Consider the following 26486-nt stretch of genomic DNA (forward strand, 5'->3'; position numbering starts at 1 on the left):
AATACTAAATTTGTGTGTGTGTATACCCTGCTGCGTTAGCTTGAGGTCACTGGGATAATTTCTTGAGATATTCAATATTTTGCTAAGCTAGACTGTGGCACACCAACAGGTCCCAATACGGGTAGTCCTATTTTGAGCATTGCCTGGGGATATTAAGTCCAGAACTGGCAAGAAGATGGATGTTTGGTAGAAGTGACAAATTCAGTTTCCTGGAGAAAGTTGCTGACTACGCTGTTCCAAACAGAGCTGCTTATCTGCCATTCCAGGTCTTATAATGATGACAGCTGTTAAGGGCGATCATAAAGAGGTAAGGGAATGAATGAATCTACTGGAGAGTCCATTTTGTTTGTAAATTTAATTAAAAAGAAACACTTGCTGTGATTCATACCTATATTCTGTGAGTCACATCTGTACTCTGATCAGTTTCATTGCACAAAGTAGCAAAAATATGCATGTTAATGAAATTTCATAACTAATACATTTTCAGACCTAGCTGTATGTGGCCTGAACAAAGCAGTGATGTTCTGAAACAGAAAGCTTCCTTCTGTGTGAAATGTTCTCATGTCTGTGCAAAGTTCTTGATTGTAATAGGCTAAAACATGTTCAAACTCCAAAGCATAATGTACAACTCAGCTTGCAGTGGTTATGCTATCCTGCAAAATACATTGCACTCTTAGTCCTGCACATTTTTGGCAACACATATTTCTATTATGTGGAAATTATCTTATCCCAGTGGATTTTTGTGATGTGGTATATTTTTAGGTACTGGGTGCCTTGTTCAGTACAGAATATATTTGTCCCTCCCTCAAAGGTATGAACTTAAAAATATTTGACTTCTGACCAGAGTATTGTTGGTGTCATGCAATGCATCAAGGAGATGAGAGGGTTGAGAGGAGAGAAGAAGAAATAGAGATGGAAAAGCGGCTAAAACAATGGAGTACTTGATGAAAAGGAACTGGCATAAGAGGAGAGGGTACAAAGAAATTACAGCTGCAGCCCCCGTATCATAGAATCATAGAATGGCTTGGGTTGGAAGGGACATTTAAGATCATCTAACTCCAACCCCCCTGCCATAGGCAGGGATGCCACCCACTAGCTCAGGTCAGCCAAGGCCCCATCCAGCCTGGCCTTGAACACCTCCAGGGATGGGGCAAGCACAACTTCTCTTGGCAACCTGTTCCAGTACGAGATACTGTAAACTAGAAATTTCAGATTGTATGCATGCAATTTCTGAAGTGATCTTTGAAATTAACACTGTATTTAAAGGTTATTGTTCTTCTATATTTTTATTAACTGTTTTATTTGTATTTACGTAATTATATACTTTTACATATGAAGTTTTAATGATAGTAAAAAAAAAAAAGCTGTCTTATTAGTGAATGACCATAGTCATAAAATTGTAAAACAAATGAAGATTGTGAAATCAAACTACCCAACTAATATCAACAGTTTTACTGAAAAACTGTCTTTTAATTTTTCAAGTGCATCAAAAAATGTAAGATACAAAGTTTGTTCAGAGACTGAAACAGATGCTTGTCTTTCATTGAGTCTCTTTTGATAATATGCAGTTATTTGTAGGGACTGTTAATAGTTTTTTGGTGTTAAATTATTCTGCTGATGCATGTGAAAAAGGCTAATTAACCTATTCTCCAATAAACCAAATGACAAGAGTTGCCAAATTTCTGCTCCTTGTGTTGTAGTGAAAAGAAGTTGAGTCCAAAAAAGAGTCATCAAGATGATATCAAAGTGAGAGGCACTAATCAGATAGACTGGTCCACATTACAATTCTTAGATGCAACCATTTATGTAGTTCAGTGTTCTTCTATGCAATGTAGGTAAAATTTTTCAGCAGCAGACTTAGACATTTTTAAATTTTTTAGATTTGGTACAAACTTTCTATTATACTGATGTTTCCAGCAAGATTATTATTATTCTGATGTAGTCATTTTTGTTCTGGGAATATCACTTAGTGATGAATCCTGTGCCATTTTAATAATCATGAACCTTTTGAGAAAATAATTACAATATAATGATTTCTACAGAGGACAATTTAAATTTTGATCAGAGGTTATAGAGGTCAAACATGATATATCGCCTATCAGCATTTTTCTGACATGCCCTATCAGTAGGGATTTCTTTCTCCATTTTCTAATTTTATTTTTGAAACAATTCAATTTAAGACTAAGACAATTTCAGAAGTAAGAACTGTTTTTGCCTTTTTAAAGTTTCAGTAATAAATGAAGGGTTTGCTTTCTCTTTGAGGAAGTGCTATATTATTATTATTTTTTTATTTTTTATTTTTCCCCAGATATTGATGCAGCTTTAATCATCGGGTTTTGTAAGTTTTCAGTTGTTAATTTTTTCCCAACCCTATTTTTAGGAGAATCACTGTAAATTTTCCTGTTTGTGTATTAAGAGCAGAACTTTAGCATGTACAGACACCAGACATTGTACTGTAGTCCAGGGAGGTCAGAAAAGGAGAATACCAGTTACATACAATCAGATTTGCAAATGCCAGTGCATTTAGTGATTCATTGAATTAATTTGTTCGTTCCCTCCAGCTGTTCCATCACAGTCACTGTTAAAAACAATTGTTCTTTTCTTTAAAGTTTGATTTGCCTGTCTTCACTTTCATGTTGTACTGTTCTCTGCTCAATTAAAGAGCCATTTTTTAACTGATATTTTCCCCTTATACATATACTTATACGCTAATCATTTTTGATTGCTTTGTCTTCTTTTTGGTAAACTGAATAGATTGAACTCTTTAAATCTCTTACAGCAAGTATTTTTCTGCAGCCTTCATATAACATTGTCTTTCTGAGCATACTTCACTTTCTCAGCACGATCTTTAATATCTGAACAATCAATCTGCATGAAGTATTCCGGGTATAGGAGTAAAATTATTTACTGCTGTTTGTTTCCTTTGTGTTTCGGCTGTAAATTGCCTAATCACTGACATCAACGTCATAGTCTCAGTTCCTCTTTCTCCACAGTAGTTTCCTCTTCTGTTTGTATGTCTTGCATTTACTGGCCATGGATTCTTAGCTATATTAAAATGTATCTTGTATTAATTGTCTCACTCTGCCAAGACATCAGGTTTAACATGTACAAAACACTATCATGGATGGTTTTTTTTTGATTGTTTTTTTTTTTTTTTTTTTTTTTTTAACTACTATGCTGCTCTTTGAGTAGTAACTCAGTGGTGGTTTTTACATACGTTTCCAGATTATAGTAACAATTATTAAAGCTAGCACACCTTTCAACTTCTCTTTACATGGAGTTTGAATGAAATAATGCCTTCACAAGCATATGGCATTATGATATTTCATGGAATAATCAGTACTTCTCCTATTTCTAGACCTGCAAAGCACAAGGTGGGAGGAGAAGTAGTAGAGGTAAGATTAGCTTCAAAAAAATGGTAAGTCTAGTCAGAACATAGCTTCTGAGGCCAGCTCTCAAAAAAAAACATTCATAAGAAAAAGTTACATGTTTTCAAGATCTTCTGCTAAACAAAGATAGAGAAGCCATCTGGACATGGTCTTGGGCAACCAGCTCTAGGTCGCGTTGCTTGAGTGGGAGGATTGGGCAAGGTGACCACCAGAGGTCTCTTTCAAATTTAGCCATTTTGTGATTCTGTGAATGAGTTATTGCTTACAGGACACAAAGGCGTCTCAGAGCTCTTTGCCCTCCCTAGAGGGGATTTTTCATGCTATTAAAAGCCTTACATACAACTCTTATGTCTTTAATATAATTTTAAATTTAATATTTTAAGACAAACATTAAAGTCTCTTTGTACTGTGGTGTGCTCACAATGCTAGATTTCCAAGAGACAACAAGATAGTTAAAATTGCACAGCTAAAACTGTGCATTAACTATTTACGTATGTTGTACTGATTTGCTTTGTCTTCTCTCTCTCCACATTTTTCATCTCCAGTTATCCTGCTTCAGTCAGCTCCTGAAACAGTTTGTCTTTCACCATATTTTCCCTTGCTTCCATTGACAGTTCTAGCGGTTTTTAAATAGTCTGATAGCTAACAACTACAATTCTATATGCAACTATGTTCTCTCTTGTTAAATCTTAGTCTTCTATTTTTAAGATAAACACAGCCTGCCATGTTAATGGGCTAGGGAAAGGGTATGTCCTTGCTTTGATTATCTCCAACTTCCTGGCCTTTATTTATTTATTTATTTTTCTATTTTATTCAAGATGCTGCCATCAGAAGAAAACTAAATATTTAGTCCAATCAGGTCAGCCCTTCCTTGATTGAAAGTAGATGAGACCAGGTAGAGATTAATGTAGCTGATGGTAACGTATTGTGATATACATATTTTGGCATTGTCGCTGTGAATCTTGACCAGGTACAAACATTCAGTACTTTTCAGTGCAAACTTTGTAAAGATACTATAGTCTGATCAACAGTTGCCTTTTAAATTGTGGTCAGCACTTGGGATAAAGTATTTTGCAGAAGTGGAGCTGCTATTTATACTTATTTGTATTGATCTGCAATAGCCACAATAGCCAGCCTGTTGTAGGTGAGTAGTTAATAGAATAAGGCTCGTATGGTATTATTGGTGGTTTTTTTGTTGTTGTTTGGTGGTGTTTTTAGAGTAAAGCACATTTCCTGGAGAAGCACCTAAGGAGACGATATAACTCCAGATAAACAGATTCGCCACAAAATGTATGGCAGTCACAAGGCACTGGCTGAGTTCTTAGCAGTGAAGAAACTACTTCCAAATTTACACTGCTGTTTTTGTCTGTCTGACATCTAGAAGATGGTTTTATTTTCTGAACTAAGTTATGTTTCAAAACTTGTCTCAAATCTTTAAACATATAGAAGAAGGAAGAGCTTACTTTTTCTATAAGGTAAGAATCCTTTAGATATCAGTATGTGCATGTGAATAATTTGGAATATATCATGGCAATTCACGGGCTGTTGGTACCTATTGTGATTACAGATCTGCCACTGTAGACAGACCATTATTAATATTGCAGAAGCAATTTAATGTCATCTTTATTCAGTAGACATGGTGAAGTAATCTCTGTGCTTAGCCAAAAAGTTTAAAGAACGTTATGAACGTATACATTCATATGTAAAATTATATCTTATATAAATATGAGAGATGTTATTTTACTTTTCTCACTTCAGTATTCACAGTAAACTTCAGGAATTGAATACCTACATTTATCACTGCAACCATTTCTGGCTTATGCTACAATTTTTATCACTCCTTTGTATGTGTGTATGCTTGCTGAACTTGTTTGTTTTTCCTTATATAACATTAACTCAGGTAAAACGTGAGGGAATTAATTTCCTCAGTTCATTGATCTAAAGTGGTTTTACTATTGTGGAACAGGTAATACACAAATTCAAAATCTGTGCACTCCTAGGAGAGTTTCTATTTATTCTAATTTCTCTTCATTTAATGTTCTTTATTGTCCCTCTAACAATAAGAAAAACAGGGATTTACAGTAGAGGAAATGAAATTTATATCATGATTTTGCACTGCTGAATAATTGCCTCTGCATCAAATAGAAGGGAACCATTTTGTTTTCAATAGATGAAAGGGAAAAAAGGAGATACTTTACATTTCAGATACCTACAGCTGTGATTTACCTCAATGTGAAATACTTACTTACCATATTTTCAGGCCAGGTTTTGTCTAATTATTTGATATGGAAAGACGTTTTTTTTGTTTGTTTGTTTTTGCATTTATTGTCAATTGTGGCATACAGTTCTACAAGGTTACTGTTTTCTGCACAGCCATAGTCTGCCTTGGTAAGTCCTTTCCAAGCTGTCTTTTTATTTTTAATTCTGATTTCCCATGTGTGACATATTAATTGTAGTTCTTTGTTTTAATAAATGCTTTACATATTCCAGGCAATTTATGCTTCTTTTTTGTTCTTTTACTATCATACAAGCTTTGTTTTAGTATTTGTGTATAAGTATAGTCAGCTCCAAAGTTCATTCCAAATACTTCCCATTCCAAAGTTTAGTTAGGATTCCAGGTTTTGTTGTCACTCACAAATATTGTTTCTATTCTATCAGTTTTTCAGATATTTTGTATTACCCTGTCTAAATCTCTCTGTCATCCAAAATATTCAGTTTCTCAACTAGGAATTGTATTTCATCCTCTTTGATTTCATACAATTACTGACAGTGCTGTGAATGTCACATATAACCAGTTTGTTTGCCAGACCCTGTCAGTGCAAGAGGCGGAGGTAGCACAGGGATCTTTTCTCTCTATGCATCTGTACTGTTCACAGTCTTAGAATCAGGGTTAGCAGCTGGTGTTGTGATCCTGAAGGCACAGAAATAAGTTATTCCAGTTCTTTCTATCCCAGCTGGAAGCAAAGGAGTGGAGGTAGTAGACAAAGGATTATGATCAAACAAAATTATTTAAATTTCAAGTGCTGTTCTGATGCTGAATTGTTTTGCTTTTCATACTTTTTGTTTATAGGAGTCACTTTTTCATATCAAAACAGACATCAAATGAACATTTTGAACAAGAAAGAACTAAACAAGATAGAGTTGCTGTTTGTCACTCCTGAGCTCTTATTTTCTGTGTTCCCTGGGAGTCATTACTTTTAATCTGAATGATGTCAGATATCACCAGAATGCAAATCTAAACTATTTTTTTCCTCTGAAACACCTATCAGATAATCTGATCAGTTCTCTATACCATTCTTAATTCTACTGAAACAGTATTCTTCCTGTAACTTCATAAGGCTGATTTGCTCAGTACATATCTATCAATCTTTCTAAGTGAAATACAGATATATCTCTAGTTGTACTTTTATCTGAAATGTTACATTTTTCTCCTACTGAAAACCTCGTACAGGATCTCTTATTTTTGCCTTGGGAAATTCATTCTCTGCTATTGTAAATAATGCAAAACTGTTATGTGTTTTGTTTTTTTCTTAATCCATTCATGCTTTATATTCAACAGTTTTGATTTTGAAAATCCTCTGCTGAGTAAATCTCTGTAGGGCAAGTCCTGTCCCTAGGGTAACACGTAAACAAGTTGGTTATGAATTAAGAAATGCAACAAGTACTGAAATCTGAGTCTTTGGTCAAGTGCTATTTGTCCATCAATGTTCTCTGGAGCTCTTTCAGTGTCCTCTAGTCTCTTTCCCTAAAGATATACTTAGTTATTGATCTACTGACTACACAAGCCTACTGATAAATTTTCCATACTCTGCTGCAGGATGTGTATCTGCTGGCTCAGTAAGCATTTTGTGGGTATACAAAAGTGAAACAGCAAAGCTGTGTTTACTGTAGGAACAGTCCTTTTCAGCTAGAGAAGATAACTAAAAATTGTCTTCAAAGTTATAGAGAATTGTTTCCCAAACAATCAATCCTTCAGAAGTGGAAATTGTTCTCAGTTCTCTATGTAGTGAATAAAAATGATATTGTGTATTTAGGAGAAGCAGACAAGGTTAGTCATTTTTGTACGCAGTACAGTTGGCCTATTTTGGCTTGCAAAATAAATGGATTTAAGAACTTAAAATGAGTCTTACTATTCTCTGAGCTCATTTTCTGAGTTTCCCCTGGTCATTTCTGACCAATACTGCATCAGAAGTTTTTTCCAGACCAGAAAAGGTCTCCCACTGCAGATTTGGAGATGAAGGATCTCAAAAAAGTAATTACATTATCTAAGTAGGAAGGTGAGATCAAAATTTGATCTGTCCCTATTCTCCTCTGGATGATCCCTTTTGTATTGTGACACATCTTTCTGCAGCAGATTGAACAAAACAAGTCCAAAGAAACATCTCATTCTTTCATTCTCCACATGGCTATTTCAGTGTTTTTAAATTACTTTATTATTATTATTTTTTAAGCCCATTAATTGTGGCTTCCTTCAATGTGGTGTTCTAGAAGTACCTTGTTTTAATTACTTAATTACTTTAATTACTTAATTACCTTGTTTTAATTAATCATAAACTGTTCTCCAATAGTGCTGCTGTTTATGAGAACAATTTTAAAATCCTTTGATTTTTGTGTATTGGCATTGGTCTGATTGATAATTTGGTTTGATGGTTTAGCCATCAAAATCTGGATTGCAGCCACCAAATTAGATGAGACTGTAACAATGTTAGTTAGCAGATTATAAACACATGGCATATAGTATAAATAATCTAAAGGCGAGTCCATTGCAAGCCATTTGGTCTTCTTTCAGGCTTTCAGTGGGAGTTTTAGCCTTGCAGTCAGCCTCCAGTGATGCAGCCCCTGTAATGAGTTAATCTCCTTATAAAAATGCAAATCAGTTTCCCTAATGTAAAAGTGTATGGCATGCCCTAAAACACAATACTAGTGAGACAGATATTTACATACAGAATCATAAACTATAATTTAAATAAGTGTGTAATGTATATATCAACTGCTACATTAACATGAGAAGATCTAATGCCTAAAGAGCATTTTATCTGCAGAAAATAAATGATAATTTAAAAATATAACTGGACTGATTCACTGATGAAAAGAAAATGAGTGTGAAGCCAGGATTCACTTCCATGTGTATAGTTGGGATTGACAACTGCTGGTAGTTGACATCATGTTTACCACAGTGCATAGGACTATAGACTACACGTGCAGCAAATTCGTAATGCATGCCTAGAGTGTTGTGTCTATTTCTACATCAACTGTGAGGTGATAGCTTCCAGCATGAGACCTTCTGTATATGGCATCTGGACTTTGGAACCCCCTTCTAAATAATTTCCATGCCTTAAACTGACAGTAATGCTAGACATCAAAATAATGTTTAAGGTCCACTGTTGTCTCCGTACTTTCCTATCATCATGTCTTCCCATCAGGTTTTAAAGTAGAATGTCCTATCTTCAGAAGAATATGGAATTTCCAAAGTCTTTGCCATTTTGCGTGGTGTCTGCAGACATCCATATCAAAAGAAACTTCTTGCATTAAAGACTTTGCAAATCTCTATGTTTTGTTATTACTTGTCCTGTTCTTGTGCTTGTAAAATCACCCTACCAAGGTTTTTTTGAATACTTCCCGATTAAAAGAAAGAGCTGCTAATTTTTTCTTCCTGCATCTTCCATCACTCTTTTAATTTCCATCCTATTCATGATACTCTTTCTTCTCCCCTATATCACATAAAATCCCTGTTTCTTAGTACTTTCAGCTTATTTCTGTTCCATAACTATTAGCCAGCAAGAGGCAGAATAGAATAAATAGAGCTATATTTGCTTGGAGTTGTGCAGCTCCCTGTTTTCATAAAATTCATAGAAATGTATTATCTGCCCATTTCTCAAATTCTTCTGAACTACTGGGTGGACAAACAGACAATTAAATCACATAGAAAACAGAAGGTGATCTTCCCTTTCCATGGTGGCTGTGACGCAAATATTGATTTTTTTTTTTCTCTTTACCTTTCTTTACTATAAAGTCATAAGTGGAAAAGTTTATATCCTTTGGCAGATTTCAAGAACACCATTTTCCCCTACTCCTTGTTGTTTTAATTTTATTTTCTCTAATAATTTCAATTGAAGTTTCATTTGACTCTTGAGTCTGAGCTTTTAAAACTGAACTTGCTTGTCAAGATTTGGTTATCTTAATTCCCTGATGAGATTATTTGACAGACAGCTTTTTGTTGTGTGTTTCCCTTTTATTACTGAAAGCTGCTTCGTATCACCCTTTTCTGTGGCATTGCTCTTTTGAATATTATTTTTAACTTAACTGAAGAAAAAGTTCATTGAAGTTCTCAGTGAAGTAATTTTCAGAAATTCACAAATAAGTATAACCAAACACATAGTCCAAAATTAAATAGCAAAGAATCTTTATTCTCACGATTACTGCGATATAGCCAGTTCCCTTTCCCATCTTTGCTGACTCTATTAAAGGATTAATGTTTGTGAGATTTTATTTTTTCAGTAAAAGGTTTAACCTTGATTTTCGTCCCCATTACCTTGCTGATCTCTTAAGCCAAGACAGTCCCAATCTTGTTTCCTGCTTTTGCTCCCTGGATCCTATCTGATTCTCGAAACAGAAGTTTGAAATTGCAAAGCTTCAACAGCTTCCCTTTTGCTTCCTAGTTGGTAAAGTACTGAACTTGTTGCCATGCTTATTAAATCTCTAAGTGCAAATCTATTTTCTATTATGTTCAGCTCTGTGTTAATTTGTAGTCAAGTTGTCACTATGTTTCCCAGACATGGTGAAAAGTTTTCTCTTATCTTTCTTTGCTTAATCACAGGCCGTGCTTGACCCTTTAGTGCTTCACTGCAGTATAAATTACTCCAGAAAAGAATGACAGTGTTTGCACAAACTGACCAATATTTACAAGCCATCTACGCTTCATGAAGTGTGCAGAACCACTCTGTGCAGTTACCTGTATGTATAACACTAGCTTCTGTAAACAGTTGCTGACAGCTGATGTAGAATCATAGAATGCTTTGGAGTGGAGGAGACCTTAAAGATCACCTAACTCCAACCCCCCTGACATGGGCAAGGACATGTCCCCTTCGATCAGGTTGCTCAAAGCCCCATCCAGCCTGGCCTTGAACTCTTCCGGGGATGGGGTGTGGGATATGAAGCTTGTGATTTCCAGTATTTTGCTACATCAGATGCTAATCAATCTTCTTGTTCTCTTATGATGGGTTCTGTAAGGTCATCAGCCACTGTGGATCCCACCACTGTAGGAAGATCATGGCACAGTTAGTGGTGTGGCTTTCACATGTGTATCTGATACCAGTCCACTTGTATCAAAAACCACTTTTAGAATTTTCTCATGGAGCTTTTGAGAAGTGCTACAGACCTTTAAACCCCATTCTACTCATTGGTATTTGGATACAGACAGTAAAAAAACTCAGTAATTTCATATGACGACAAGGTTCGTGACCACAGGAGGATGTGAGCTGACTTCTGGATCATTTAAACCATCAGTCAGAAAGCACTCTAAACTTCAGTGGCTAGAAATGAACATAGATTCACTGATATTGACATCTATTCAAAAGATAAAGTAGGTTGTGGAAAGCAGGAGTTAGTATCTGACCTTAAGGCCTTAATGTATAAGAAAGCAATCGAAGAGCAGCTTCCAGACTTCAGATATATAGGTAGAGAACTATTACAGTTTTTACCTGTAAGGACGAAAAGAAGTGACTTCTCCCCTCAACACTTAGGTTGATTGGTATTTTAATGTGAGATTCTGATATTTCTCACCTCATGCAGATAAGCAAAAGAGGAGTCTACTGGAAATATGCTGCCTTCTTGGCAAAAGCATGCTACCTTTTATGAGTACGTAGGAATGAGAATTCTGCATGTTTTCTCTAATTATTATTATTTTGACAGTTATCTTCCAGGAAGTAACATCTGTTACTGTAATGAAAATACAAGCAGAAATGTCAGTATTTTTTTCCTTGAGGGTGTTTATCTATTAGTAATGTTAGGGGCATCACCTTTTGTATCAATACAAAGTAAACAGGAGTAAAACTAATCACTTCTTACGTGGAACTGAGTTGAGACCTTTAAATGTTACAGTGCTATCAGCATTATTTAACGAACTTATTTGAAAGGCTGCCCAGAGCTTCCAAAAAGACAGTATAGACTGTAGTACTCATGAAATAGGCAAACATTTGTAGGTTTAATATGCTGATATACATACTTGCATAACAGAATGGTCAAGTCAGACCTTTAGACTGTAAGCTAGACTTCTTCCCATGTCCAACATGGGAAGAGGAAGAGTGTTTTTCAGGAAGAAACGATTATATTTCCAAACAACAACAACAAAAATCAATATTTGATGAGCTTTCTGACAAAGATTAAGTGTATTTTTAATAATATGCTAATGATTATAGCAGAGCAGACTATAATATATCAAAATGTGGCAGAATGGAAGTCCTGCAGGTTGGTATAATGAGAACTATTATTGTCACTTTGAAGATTGAACTGTTTCATTTAAGCAGTTCTGAATGCCAAAATGCTGAAAGTAAAATATCAGTAGTTGTTAACTGTAACGATTTTTAAATCAGGATCATTAAACAGAAGGATTACTGCAGGAGCTGGTGATGAGAACTGTAGCAATAATGCATCCATTTAGAACACATTCGAGATGTAGCAAAGAACATGAGTGTTAAAGTTAACAGTTCATGATTTAGAAAAAAATCACTTCAAACTTAACCATTTACCCATAAACAGATTTCAAGTAACATTTTCTGTATGTTGCTGTTGAGCTCATCTAATTATATGTTGTTACCCACTCAGAAAACTCCTGAACTGGTTTTAAAAAAAAATCAAGATAACCCCTCAAGTTTACTGTTGGCACTATTACAACCTATAAATATGAAAAACTTCCTAAGAAGCAGTATAGTTCAAGCAATGTCAGCAGTGCACAGATATGAATCTTTCAACAATGAGGTAGAATAAGTGGTTGGAGGTAAAAATTACTCTGCTGTATGTAAAAGTATTTATTTAGGCAGTTTTATTTAGAGTAGTTATGCCTATGCAAATCAAAAATTGTTGAATGTACATAGACTCCACAAGCAAACAAGTGCATTTTCAAGTGAGGCTCCAGCTTCCTTTCTTATTCTAGTTGAGAACATTTATAGAATAAATAAATGCATATATCAATAAAGCATATAGAATTTGAAAAATGAAGTACAGACAGTCTGTACCATCGATGTTTCTGTTGTCATTTAAAAATGAAGTCTTGTCAGCGCCATTTGTTGCTATATTTAAGAACGTGCATCTGGTGCTTGTGAGAGACATGCAAATGATGGATTCTTTACAGGTCCCTTATTAAGTAAATACAGACTGCTACAGCATCGTCCTATTTCAGTGCTGCTGAAAGAAAGTAATCAAGTAATCCATAAATATCTTCAGTGTCCTTTTCCCTCTAAGAAACAAGTTACTTTTTGTGAAATTCATTTACACATTGTGTCTGGTAAGCAGTGACAACTCTCCTTTCCCAATGTATAAGGGGGAGAAGTATTTTTATTATAAATCTTGTCATTATCTAGCTATACCGATAACATCGGTATAAATTTATAGTGAGGTGAGTGGCTTTCTGCTAAAACAGTTCTTAATCATGGCAATGAAGTGTTCTGCTTTTTATCTTAATATACAACTGTCGATGATGGGTGTTAAAAATGGTTGATCAGAATGGCTTGTAGTAGCCGACCTGTACGTGTGTTGATTCCATTTCCATAAATTTTTGGATCTATCATTCTCTTTTGTAGAATAATATTCCACGAATATCCATGGGACAAAAATCCCAATAAATAGTATGGTTTGAAATATAACTCTCTCCAGCTCAGCAGGCAAACAAAGAAACTTCATTTACTGTTTGTCGTTGTTGTAGTTGTTGTTATGTTAGAGAGCAACAGATTTGCTGCCTCAGCTTACCAAGAGGCAGAAAAGAACTGGTTCATTTTTAGCTACTGTGCTTTCTATCCTGGATTTCTGCGTATTCTGAAAGTTTTCATTTGGTTTTCTATCGGAGGAGGCTTTTAAGGCCTTTTTCTTTTTTTGTCAGTTAGAACTTTTAAGTGCTTGTCTATGCTTTCTTTCATGTACTTGCATTGACTCTTTTCCTCAATAAGAGCACTGATAGTACTTTGTCCTCTCCTGTTTTCACAAGTCTTTCGCCAAAAGTCTTTGAGTCATCTGCTCTTCTCAGATTTTTTATTTTATTTTATTTATTTATTTATTCTGAAATTGTGTAAAGCCTCAAGAACTGCTGTGTTTGGAGACAGGCATATTCACATATCATGTAAACCTCAATATCTTAGAAAACCATATTTAAAAATTATGGTAATGTAAGCTGTGGATTAAGACAGAGAACACAGATTTAATACCTGCCTGAAAAATGAAATGAAACAACCAAAAAACAGTTCTGAAAACTTTTTCTCACATTCTGCCTTGTTGAAAGGATAGCATCTCAGAACAATGCTGACTGGAGCCTAACTCTAAAGAAATCTCAGGGGATGAGTCTGATCCTTGCCATCAGTGTTCACTAAAGAGGACAATTAGGGAAAACAGTTTCTTGCACTGGTTGCCAGAACTTTAAATTCATTCACTTTGGATTGCCATTAGCCACTGGATTATTTTATTTTATACTATGGACACAAACCTACAAATCCATTAATTTTAAATTTGGGTTGCCAGTCATATCATTTTACTTTTCAGTCCAAGCTGACCCAACTTGAACTGACTGAAAAAAGATTTATTCCCATATCATATATGTTCTAAGTATTTGGATGCATCGCTCATTTCAGAAATCATGTGAGAGTTCATTCTGATCTGATTCAAACACATTTTGAGCTCTCTTTTACACCTCTGTTGTTTTACAAGAAAGTATCCTATTATAGAAAAAAAAAGATTAGAATGCTTACACTTCTGAAATGTAAAGTTGACACCTAATCTTGGGATAAAATTCTCTAAATGTTTAATGTTGTTATGTAGCATTCTATTTATGTTTTTGATAGGTAGTGTGGCCTTTCCAGTGGTTTTCACTAGACATCTTCCACAAATTTAACGTTACCTTTTAAAGGCAGTTTATTGTCATTGAGGTGTAAGTTATGTGCCTGCTCAACTAAAACATTGTTGTAGTTTAATTCCAGCAGTGATGAATTACTGGAGTGAATTCATGCAAACAGGGAAATTGAAATTAAATTCATCACACTAAGAAAACCATTCCTCCCCATGTAAATTAGTAGCTTTTCTGCTAAAATCAATTTGTTTTGGTAAATTATGCAAAAATTCTCAGAGGACTTAGGTAGGTGATTTATTATATTCTTTGCTGTTTCATAATGTTAGAAAATGAAATTTATTCACACAATATTAGGTGGCATAAGCTGTGAGCTTTAGTGACAATTTCTGTTTATTACGATTAATCTAGGTTGTCTGTGGTGACAGAATTCCCACAATATATAGGACATAATCTTTATGAGAGATGCTTTTTATTAAGCTTTACACAAGTGTTCTTTTGAATAGAACAGATCACTTACTTTTGTATCTTAGGACCTTTCAATTTTTCCAATAATCTCTAATGAAATTCAGTATTTTCATGAAAACTGTTTGTATTTCGAATTCTTAGAACATCAAAACTTAAAAATAGCCTCAGAAAGTAAACACTTTCTCAGATCATTTAAGCAACATAAATGAGAGTTATTTTAAATTACTAAAGGCATTTTGTTCAGAGCTCTAAAAGTCTGTTTTGTAGTTCATTCATGCCAAAGAGTCCTGAAGCTGAAATCATCAGTGTTAATGTTAAATGCATGTTGCTATCATTTGATGGAATCTAAGACCCTGAAGAAATACACAAATAGCTAGTGTCATAGAGTTACTTTGGGGGGAAATAGGATTCAATCACGTAATTAATGTCTAGGCAATAAAGCACATGGGCAAGGAAATACGTTAAAGATAATGAATATGCATTTATATTTGGTGCATCTTAATTGTGGACTGTTTGGCTAGGCAATATGAATCGTACATATAGAATCATAGAATTATTTAGGTTGGAAAAGGCCTTTAGGATCACTAAGTCCAGCCCTCTACGTAACAATACAAGTCTACTGCTAAACCTTAGCTCTGCATCCACACAGGATGGTAACTCCACCACCTCCTTGGGCAGCCTGTTGAAATGCTGTTTCACCAGTAGCAAGTACAGAGGAATGATTACTTCCCTAGCCTTGCTGGCCACACTGTTTCTGATGCAGGCCAGGATGCCATTGGCCTTTTTGGCCTCCTGGGCACACTGCTGGCTCATGTTCAGTGAGCTGCTCACCAGCACCCCCAGGTCCTTTTCTGCTAGGCAACTTTCCAGCCACTCTTCCCCAAGCCTGTACCACTGCTCTGGGTTGTTATGACCCAAGAGAGCAGCCAGCACGTAGCCTTGTTGAATGCCATGGGACTGGACTTGGCCCATCGATGTATGCAGATCCCTCTGCAGAGCCTTCCTACCCTCAAGCAGATCAACACTCTCACCCAACTTGGTGTCAAATGCAAACTTACTGAGGGTGCACTCAATCTTCTCATTAATGTCATTGATCAAGATATTAAATACAACTGTCCCCAATACTGAGCTCTGAGAAGCACCACTTGTGACCAGTTGCCAACTAGATAGTAACTCCATTTACAGTGACCCTGTGGGTCCAGCCATCTAGCCAGTTTATTCAGGAGAATGCTGTAGGAAATGGTGGTATTGAATGCCTTGATAGAGTCCAAGTAATCATCCACAGCCTTTCCCTTGTCTGCTAACTGAGTCATCTTATCGTAGAAGTAATCATGTTGGTCAGGCAGGACCTGTCTTTCAGAAACCCATTCTGACTGGGTCTTATCTTGTTATTCTGGATGTGCTGTGTAACGGTACTCGTACAGCACATCCAGGTCTGTTCCACGACCTTTCCTGGCACTGAGGTCAGACTGACCATCCCTGGGTCCTCCTTCTAGCCCTTCTTGTAGATGGGTGTCACATTCACCAAACTCCAATCAGCTGGAACCTCCCTGGTTAGCCAGGGCTGCTAGTAAATTTTTTAAATTGTCTGTCTTAAGAATTTTTTCTGGTTGACCCCATGAAAATTAGCAAATTCTAGTAAGTACAGAAGGTCTGTCCTCCATCAATTGCCTCTCTCCCTCTAATATGTGACATGAAGGGAAAAAAAACATTACCCCAAAGAGAGAAGTCTAACAACATAGTTTAACCACAGTGTAATTACAAAATATAATGGAAAAACACCTTTCTGAAAGAGAATACTATTGCTTGCCATGTTTCAGAGATCTCTTAGGAAGAGACATCTTTGTTACTTTCACCTAGTAAAAACTTACAGTAATGAATTGTGAGAACTTTTTATAGAGAGAAGTATAAAATAACTTTAAGAGCTGCTATCCGCTCCTCCTTCAATCATTACTTTTCTGAAGATGAAATAATTTTTGATGTGAAATAAAATATATCATGGAAAGTGTTATAAGTTTGAACTGGGGTATGTTTTAATCATCTGACAGTTTGCATGTGCTTTCTCTCAAGTCTTTAAATATTTTTATGCAAAGTCCAATTAAATTAGTGTTTCAGACAAAATATAAATGCTCTAACCAACATTATCAGTTAAAAAAAATTAATCTTCTATCACAGAGCTATTTTACATTTGCTGACTTGTGTCCAGCCATGTTGCTTACACCCTGAGTCGATGAAATATAGCAATGCATCTGAAGGGCAAATGAAGCTTTGTGAATATTAATTACAATGTCAATAGGCTAGCAAGAGATGCAAACCCCAAAGGATGATGTTATATAGTGCCAGGTGATCAAATGTGATGACCCTTTAGATGGCCACATTAATTGACCATTGAATCTAGCAGTTTACAATGTGGTTTACAAGAGCATTCCTTCACCTTGAGATTCAGGAACTTTATGATGTGAGGAGATCTGAAATTTGTGACCAGGATTTCTTTATTAGTAGAAGACAATAGGGTCAAATTGCATTTTCTTTATAAATTTGTAATTTTTTTCTTATATTAGTGTGCAGCTCCATATCTGTTGTACTTTCTCAGATACCCTCTATGAAGAATGTTTCAAATGTGAGTACAATGTATAAGACTAGACTAGGACAGAAAAACGAACTTTTCTATATAGCATGAATAATTTTTATATAACAATTACTATGAAAGTAGTCCAGTCGATTACCACATGACTTGCCCACCTCCCTTTTATCTCTCTCATTCCAAATGCAGAAGCATATCAAGAGGCTCCTATCACCTAGAAAAAATGGAAATGATGGAATTTTGACAGTAATATTGCGGTATACTTTTTAAATAAACGGAGTTTGTTAGCTGACTGTAAAGGATTTTAGATCAGCCCTCTTTTCTGTGAATAGTGCTTTGCAAGCTTGCAGAGTTTGTGTGGATAGGCATGGAGTAATTATGGGCTCAAAGTCTGAAATTAAGGAATGACCGCAGGGAAAACCATATGGAAAGATTACATTTGTCATTTATTTTTAATGACAGACAGTCCTATATAGTCAGAAAATGGTCATATAGTCAGTCAAAATATGTAATTTGAGTCATTAAAAGGAGTTAAAATCTGATCTTTTGTCCTCTGAATCTGTCCAATGGCTTATTTCTTTTAGGTTGTGGCTTAAGTGTTTATGAAAACTGCTTTATTATAATGTCATCTTTCATTTTGTACTGATTGGGTCCTCCTTGACAAAGAACATGTTTTTTTCTGAAGACAAAATTCTGCTGTTGTGTGAAAACCAAAGGCTTGATACCATAGTGTGATACCATGTATGGTTTTGTACAGTTAGGTTGTTTACAAGAAAACCACAAGCTGCAGAAAACCGACTGAAGGAACATTTTTTCAATGGAATATGATTTTTTTTATATATATATATCCCCCCCCCCCCCCCCCCCCCCCAAGTTATTTCTGTTATTTTTCCAGTTAAGTCTGGGATTTGTTTTCTAAGCAAGCTGGTAATCTGTACTGACTCCAGGTAGAAACCCTTGTTGAAAATCTTTAAACACTTCTTACATTGAAATAATTCTAAATGCTTTAAGGAGGAGAAAAGAGTTGAAGAATTATGTAGGTACTATGGTGATTCACAATACAAAAGAATGTTCAGGGAGCTTGGCAGTGAGGTAATATTCTGTGTGAGTGTGTGTCATGTAACTGAATTTGGCCAAGAAATTTTGATTCATCATAAAGGATCGAGGCTTGAAGATTTTAGATCAGGTTAGTAGGATAATTCTTTCCATTAATAATAATAATAATACTATACTGTATGTAGTTGTCATACATGTATGAGAGGGGCCAATGTGATGCTGATGTGAGCTTTTTACATACAATTGTCCTTACCTAAAAAAAAAAGAAAAAAAAAAGTATAGTTGTAGTAGTCTAACAGTATGTTTAAGCAGTACTGAACTAGCTGACCACAGTGCCAAAGTAAGGAAAGCAGCTGGAATATAGGCAGAATGCATTGGTATCTGCTTGTAAAAGACTACTATCATATCTGTGATATTGCTGTTGCAGTTCTTGTCACAGTAGGAGAGAAAAATGCTGTATTTTAAAGATTAATTTGCTATTCATTACATTCTCTTTTTTTTTTTTTTTTTTTTTAATATGGGGATTCCATAATTATGTCATGCATCCCATTGCCTTTGGACTTCTTCTTTTCTGGGGAAAAGAAAAAAAGTCTAGCTACATTTCATTTTTATAAGAATGTTGTAAATGAGAACAAAAATAATAAGTACACAATAATGCCAAAAAGCTATTTTCTCTATTGTATGGCTACTGCCATCAGATACTACAGTATCTGAGTTTTATTATATATAAAACTGTTAATTTCAAGGCTTGGTGACATTCAATAGTTACAGGATTTACATAAGCCTTATGCCTTAAACAATAAATCATTCTTCAGAAAATAATAATTATTAAATACCTCTAATGAAAAGGTAACTATGTAAATGTAATTAAAGCTACCTTTATGGCACATTTGCTAGTTTTTTATAGTTCAGTTCTGTGTACTAGCAGTGTTCAATATCTTATTTGTAAAAATAAACTCATCATTTATTCAAATGGACTTATTTTTCTGTATTGGTTCAATTAAATAATAAAATTAAATTTAATATATTAATTTATTATATATTAATTCAATATATTTATATAATTATAATATAATTATATAATTATTAACACAATAAATTAATATAATGTAATATATAAAATGTATATAATTAATATATTAATTTAAATAATTAAATTAATAATTATTTTGACTTAAAAGATTCCCTGTCTTTTAGAACTTCCAAGTAACAGATTGCAATAGCAATCTGGAATATCAGAAAACACTTTTCCACAAGGTAGTAGGGAAGGGAGATGCAAAATAAATAGTATCATACTATGGGTCATCCACAAGATGGCAATAATGGAATAATTTCATAAAAGTTCAAACACTTATGAAACTGGCCTCTTTGCTTCTTTTATGTGTTTGGAAATTTAATTTGGGTCAGAGAAAAGCTGAGACAGAAGTTGCTTGCTTTGTTGTCTTTTTGTTCCCAGAATTATGATTATAAAAATTAGAGCATAAATTTGCATACAAAACCCACTGACCTCATATATATATATATATTTTAATATATAAAACAAAAAATGTCATTGATACAGATGATTTTTTTTTCTGCACAAAATATTGTGAATGACGGTTATGTTGTCTCCCTCCATCCCAACTGTATTTTCTGTGAAGGGACCCAATGGAAATATTTTGAGTGTTTGTCAAAGGACTGTAAGAATGTTTGTGTGGAATTAAACACTTGAATAAATGTCCTAGATTTTAGTGGTGCTAACCATCTTCCAGTACCCATACTTGAATGAAATCTGTCTGCAAATAGGAGTTTCTCCAAAGATTAAGCTCTAAATATCTTTAAAAGACATTTAGAACCTCTTCTCTGTAAAGACCTGCCTCTGAGGGCTCATTCCTGTATGCTTCTACATTTTGAGGCCTTTCAATTGCCTCAGGAAAAAAAAAAAAAAGAAACAGAAAAGTGGGGGGGCGGGGGGGCGGGAAGGGAACATCATTCCTTTTGCATTTCATTTGTTGTAAATGCTATCTAATTATTTTTATTGTTGTTCAAATTTAGTAACAAAGTGAATTAATAGATGGTAGTCCTGCCTTTCTTCGTATTAATTTGGGTAGGGCTGCTAGTTTTATGTTCCCTAGGTTTAGATGCTGATCATGCCTAATTAGGAGCTGACACCACTGTGCTTTCTATAGACCAAACACTTGATTTCAGCATCTTAACCCTCAGCAATCTCTGCACTGTTTCCACTTTCCAAAACCAGATGGAAAGAAAAATCCTATTTCAACATGTTTAAGTATGAAGTTGGTAAAATGAAAATGCTTGAGAACAGGTACTGAAATCGGTAAGTACCTTATGGCTGTAATGAACTGAATCATCCCTTGAAGTTTCCTTTCTTCACTGTCCATATAGGAAGCTGACAATCACTAGATAAATAGGGCAGATATATTTAGTGAAGGGAGTCTCCACTAAGTGAAAAGATTCATTATGCAAGACTGAAATCGTATGTCTGAGTGCTTTCATGCAATAGAGTTTGTTTTTGAAGATGGTATTTTTGGCCTCTGACATGCAGAATATGGTATGTCATGCTTCTTAACAAAACCTTAATATTTCAAACAACACGTTGACATAAAAAAATCAGGTGAAGTGTATAGTATATATATATATGTATAGTACTTTTTAAACCTATTGCTGATATTTCAAAAATTTCACCTTTCCATACTAGGAATATGAAATATGTAGTTCAATATTTTTGTTTTCTTTAAGATCTTGCTGGTAGTAAATTTATCGTGGATTTGAACAGAGAACAAAGGAAGTACCTTGTTTCTGCGGAAATTGAAGTTTCTGACAAAATTAGTATTTTATCTGTACTCATTTCAGAGGACTTTGTAAACTCTGTAATAGTGAGTGTACTTAGAAAACAGTGTCAGATCATTTGTTAAAGCATAGGATATATATTTAACAGCAGTCAGTATCTTGTTACTTACCAATCCTGTGTTCTTGATACATGAACATCTGACATCAGCTGAAAACAATGGTATAAATTTTTAGATCTCTGTGGCAAATACACTATTATGCTATTGCTGGGCAAGATTTAAGTCAATCTTGACTTAATGTAAATAAATTTGTCGGTACGTATCTAAGCTTCTGTTTTCCATATGTATATCATTTTGGCTTAAACTTTTTTTTTTTGAGGAAGCAAACATTATAATGTGAATAGTTACAGACATGACTAAAGAGTTATGCTTACGTCAGCTGAATAAAGAATAAAAAAGTTCTTTTGATGTTGTCCCTATTCTGTTCAGTGATGGTCTGAAACATGACTGCCCAAATTATTTTTGAACAATACCAAAACTCTTTCATTTGTCCACAGACTTTGAGTTAAATTATTTACTGACCTACAGAGTCAATTTTGACAAAATATCTTTTGTGTCTTTTTTCTATTATTATTATTTTTTGGTAAATCTGATAAAATCAAAAAGTATTCCAGTACAAAAGAAAAGGCAGAAATATTGAAAGATCCAGGTCTTATCTTGAAACACAATTGACAAAAGCTTATTAAAATGTCCCCAAACAGGCAGAGAACCAAGACATGACAAAACTGATCTCAAGATTTATACTGCAAAAATGTATCGTGCATCTTCATCTGTGGTTTTGTATATGTATTTTTATGGACTCTTTCTAAGAGACAGACAGGTTAAAGGAAGGAACTAAAAGTAAGTTACCCATAGGATCCTCCATTTAAATACTTATTCTTTTGTGAATTTTTTGAAAGTAGTAACTTTCCAAATCCTTTGTAGTATCGTGCTACTTCCTGTTCAGTCCTCTCTTTTGTTGGACTAATTTTTCATAATAGAAAATGTTGTGAGAATGTAGGCATTAATTGCATTATGTATTTTTTTAATTATTTTTTATTTTTCTGCCTCTAGAACAAGACTAGTATGCCCACTGACTGTGCAGGTGTTATGAATCTCTAATGCCTTTTAATACCACATGAGGGCAGAGATGATCCATCATTTTCCCTGAAAAAAATAGAGTGAGCGACAGTGATTAGCTTGCTTTCCTTGTTTTCTTCTCACTGGTTATCTACAATTAATTAGAACTGGTTACCCATTTTCTTTCTCTTGATTGTCATTAGATGAATTCAAAGGGGAAGAAGAAGGAGTTAAAATCTGATCTTAACAGACAGAACATCAAATGAGCTAGTTTTCTATAATTAAGAGTTAAATTCAAGTCTAGAACATGTCCAGAGAACTAGGCATTTTGATTACAGCTGTTTGTTAAAGCCAGACTGTCATATTTTCATCATTATCCTTGCAGAGTTGTACAATCTGCAGCTGCATGTACCCAGTTTGTGATATAATTTGTTGTTTTCTAAATTTATATCATCATTCCCTCACCTTCTAAATTCATATTACCTTTACCACGAGCTATTGATATGAATTCTAGGTTTTTGTTTTTATAGTTAATCTCATGTCACTTCAGAATCCTATCCTAAACTAGTTATTTAATCTCCTATTTAGCAATCTAAAAGTTGGGTGAGACAAATCATAGGCATCATCTTGCTGTAATATTTGCTAAAGAACCAGTAATGTACATTGCAGTTTACAAATATTAAGTCTTCAAATTAAGATGCAACCTTCAAGAGTGCTAGTAAAATATATATGTATATATAACTTCTATATGAGTATAGCTGCTTAGATCTGCTGACTTTTTTAATTGATGGACACCTTCAAAAATGATGTATGATTCCAATGTAACGGACATTTTCTTTTTCTTTTGTATTTTTATCTTGGCAGAGACTATAGAAACAAGAGGGTCCCAGGTGAATAAAGACAATTAACTATTAATCAAATCTCCAGTATATTCTAATTTGACACTAATTACTTTGTTATAATTCATTAATAAATATTTAATTTGGCCTTGAGCATGTACTGCTTGTTTGTTCCTGCTAAGACCTAGCATGAAGTCATTGTTTCTTGTGGCATTAGATCTGCAACCGATACAGCAGATTAGAATCTAAGGAACATAGTTTAATGGAGAAGTTTCACTAAGGCCTTATACCAATGCAAACAACAGGTATGAAGAGCCTCTGATGCATGCACCTTGTCGTTTGGCTGAGCATTTAAAAGCACCTCTGCTTTGTACATCATTGTCAAACAATAAGGAACATTATATTCCAATGTACCCATCTCTTAAGTAGTATATTATATTTTTTGTCTCAGTTTGTGTAAGTGAAATGCCAGATTTCCAAGGAACTTCCTTTACAAAGTACGTAAGCATATTTCTTAGTATGTTTACATATAGATAAGCCTAGGAAATCATGTATGGTGTGACGCTTTGCAACATTTGGACCTTGTGTTACTGCTACACATTATAAGAACTTCTGAAACTGGTTTCATTGTTTGTCACAGTTGATGTTCACTTTAATTTCACTTCAGTTTAAGGAATTCAGTACCAGCACTCACTTCAGAAAAAGTTCGGGTTTTGTCTTAATGAATGTCAGAGTATGTGATGTACGTGGAAACAACAACCACTGGTCTCTTGCTCTCATTAAACACCATTGTGTAAAAACAAAAAGACTAATTTCCTTCTGCAAAGGTGCCAAATGCTTTTGCTTGTCAATTAGAGGATCCTGAAGAGAGACAAGACAATGAAACCTCTGTCATTTTCAGTGTGAAAAGGGAAAATATCAAGTTCTTGCCCACTGCCACCTTAATTTTGCAAGTATTTCAAAGCAATTCCAATAAATGTTTCTATCTGCACTGTTTTAAAATTAATTTGTTCTTTTCTTAGAAGTTACATTAGTATATAGCTACATATATTTATTTATATGCAATACATATTTGCAATATATATTTACAATATAAGTATAACATATTTTGCATGTTTTATTCTTCTATCCTAAAAAAAGGATATCATTTTTTGAATTTTATTCTGGCCTTTCTAGTAAATATATGTATATATTTTTAATATAGGTATTCCAATCCTTGTGGAAACAAGCATTTCTAAATCAAAGAATGAGGCTGCATTGTTGTAAAATACAATGATTTTACGTTTTTCTACCAGGGCCTAATTTTTGAAAGTGTTTTAGGTTCCATTTTGAAGATTCAAGTTATGATACAGTCTGTGAATATTTCTTACCATGAGAGGTATTATCTGATACAGTAATGAGTAATGATGTAGGTATACTCCCAGTTGTAATCAGCAGGTGGAGGTTTCAGTTCTTTCCATGTCCTCACACAGTTTTCTTTTTTCAGCAGACAGCTCTAATTTGATTTCCACAGTATCACCACCACCCACATTCAGATAGATAAGAAGCCATGAATAGGGACCATGAAAAATGCACAGGGGAGGTGAAAACTGAGAGTAGTAATCTAGAAATGCAGGGAGCTCTCATTGGTGTATGTATTTCAGCTCATTGATTTATGTTGGTATCTTCTGTTTCTGATGAATTTTCCGAAACATTACAGAGTTGGACTTTTCCCTACCAATCAGAAGACAGCTCTGTACAAGTTCTTTAACATTCACACACTTCTCCTAGGTGGTGGGTATCATTCTAAATGGCCATCCAAATATATCCAAATTTTCAAAATGGCTATTTTGTCCTGCATTTATGGTTATGGACTACCTTTTAACTCTTAGCGTCTTTGATATTAATAGCATATGTATGCACATATTAAAGACAGTTTCCCTTTTCCCCTCTCTTTCCTACTGCTAACATCTGTAAGTCTGATTCACATCCTCTGTATCTAATGATCAGATATTAAAATCAGATAAGCTCACTAAGCTTTCATACTGACTTTAAAGGAATAAAAAAAGGAAATTCAATAATATGTAGATATAAACTTAATTCCATTGAGAATTAATTTTTTCACATTTTCTGTAAGGTGGAGGTGGGGTAGACTTCCTATAATTACTGAAGATATAACTGGAATAGTTTTCTAATCTAACACATTGAATTTAATCCCTACTGTATCTCACTAGCAGTAAATACAAGAAAAATCTGGAAATAAGGGCTTAACCAAACAGCTCGAGTTATGTATCTGTTCTGGAACACTGCTATTAATTTAATGGTAATCATATATAAAAACACTCTTCACCTTTTTTTTTTTCCCCAGAGTCCCAGGAGCACCCATCTGTACCCTACCTACTATGCCCCACTATATGTGTGTTAAAAAAAAAAAAAAAAAAAAAAAAAAAAGGTCAAAGTGAAAAGTATAAATAGAAGAGTAACTGAAAAGCATTTTCATACTGTCTATTCTGTCCTTTTATATAAAGAGAGGAGAAATTACTCTTGTACAGAGATGCAGACGTTAATTGAAGGTTATTGCTTCTGTGTGAGGCAGTTTGACATTTGTGGATAATTGACATCCAATTTCCAATACCCAATTCTGTGTTACTTCTCCTATTGCCCTTTGTCCTAGCACTAGGATCAATAGCAATAGTCAAATTTAAATAGCACAGAGCTCACGTATACTGCTGTACTTGATCAAAGCTTTGTATAAACAGGGCAGAAGGAGATTAATTCCATTGTGCTGCCCTACCAGGTGGAAGTAAATCACCTGGAAGTATAATTACAGTATAAGTTGAAAGGGATCTCTGAAGGTCATTTGATCTGACACCCTGCTCCAAACTGGCTGAGTAGCACATTCTGATAGTACTGAGTAGAGGAAAGGAAAGAAAGCTTTTAAAAGATCTCATATTGAGAGGTTTTGTGTAAAAAGATTGAAAGAGACTTGAACATTGCTTTCCTGTAACTCTTTATGTCACAACGAGGAATAAAATAGTTGTTTTTTGTTTTTTGTTTTTTTAATAAATAAAACTTCAATGTCAGAGAACACCGATGAAGTGCTCTGCACATGTACACTAATTGTCATTTTAGGAGTCACTGTTTCTAGTTGTCTGTGAGGGAACAAAGTTTGAATTTTGATATTGTTGCAGAATTTCAATGAGAGCATTTTTGGGG

General features: G+C 34.6%; 1 long non-coding RNA gene across 2 annotated transcripts in view; it reads left to right on the forward strand.

Annotated features, from left to right (window-relative positions):
* Positions 1 to 26486, forward strand: part of LOC121076705 — a 216939-nt gene that overhangs the window by 58839 nt on the left and 131614 nt on the right. Inside the window, exon 3 of one of the 2 annotated variants that reach the window (XR_005823673.1) lies at positions 110 to 1075. The exons of the other annotated variant lie outside the window; for it this stretch is intronic. This is a non-coding gene — a long non-coding RNA (uncharacterized LOC121076705). Of the gene's footprint in view, positions 1 to 109; positions 1076 to 26486 lie in introns of those variants that run through there. 2 annotated transcript variants of the gene reach the window in all.

This window comes from Cygnus olor, chromosome 12, assembly GCF_009769625.2.
Source record: "Cygnus olor isolate bCygOlo1 chromosome 12, bCygOlo1.pri.v2, whole genome shotgun sequence".
NCBI classification, from domain to species: domain Eukaryota; kingdom Metazoa; phylum Chordata; class Aves; order Anseriformes; family Anatidae; genus Cygnus; species Cygnus olor.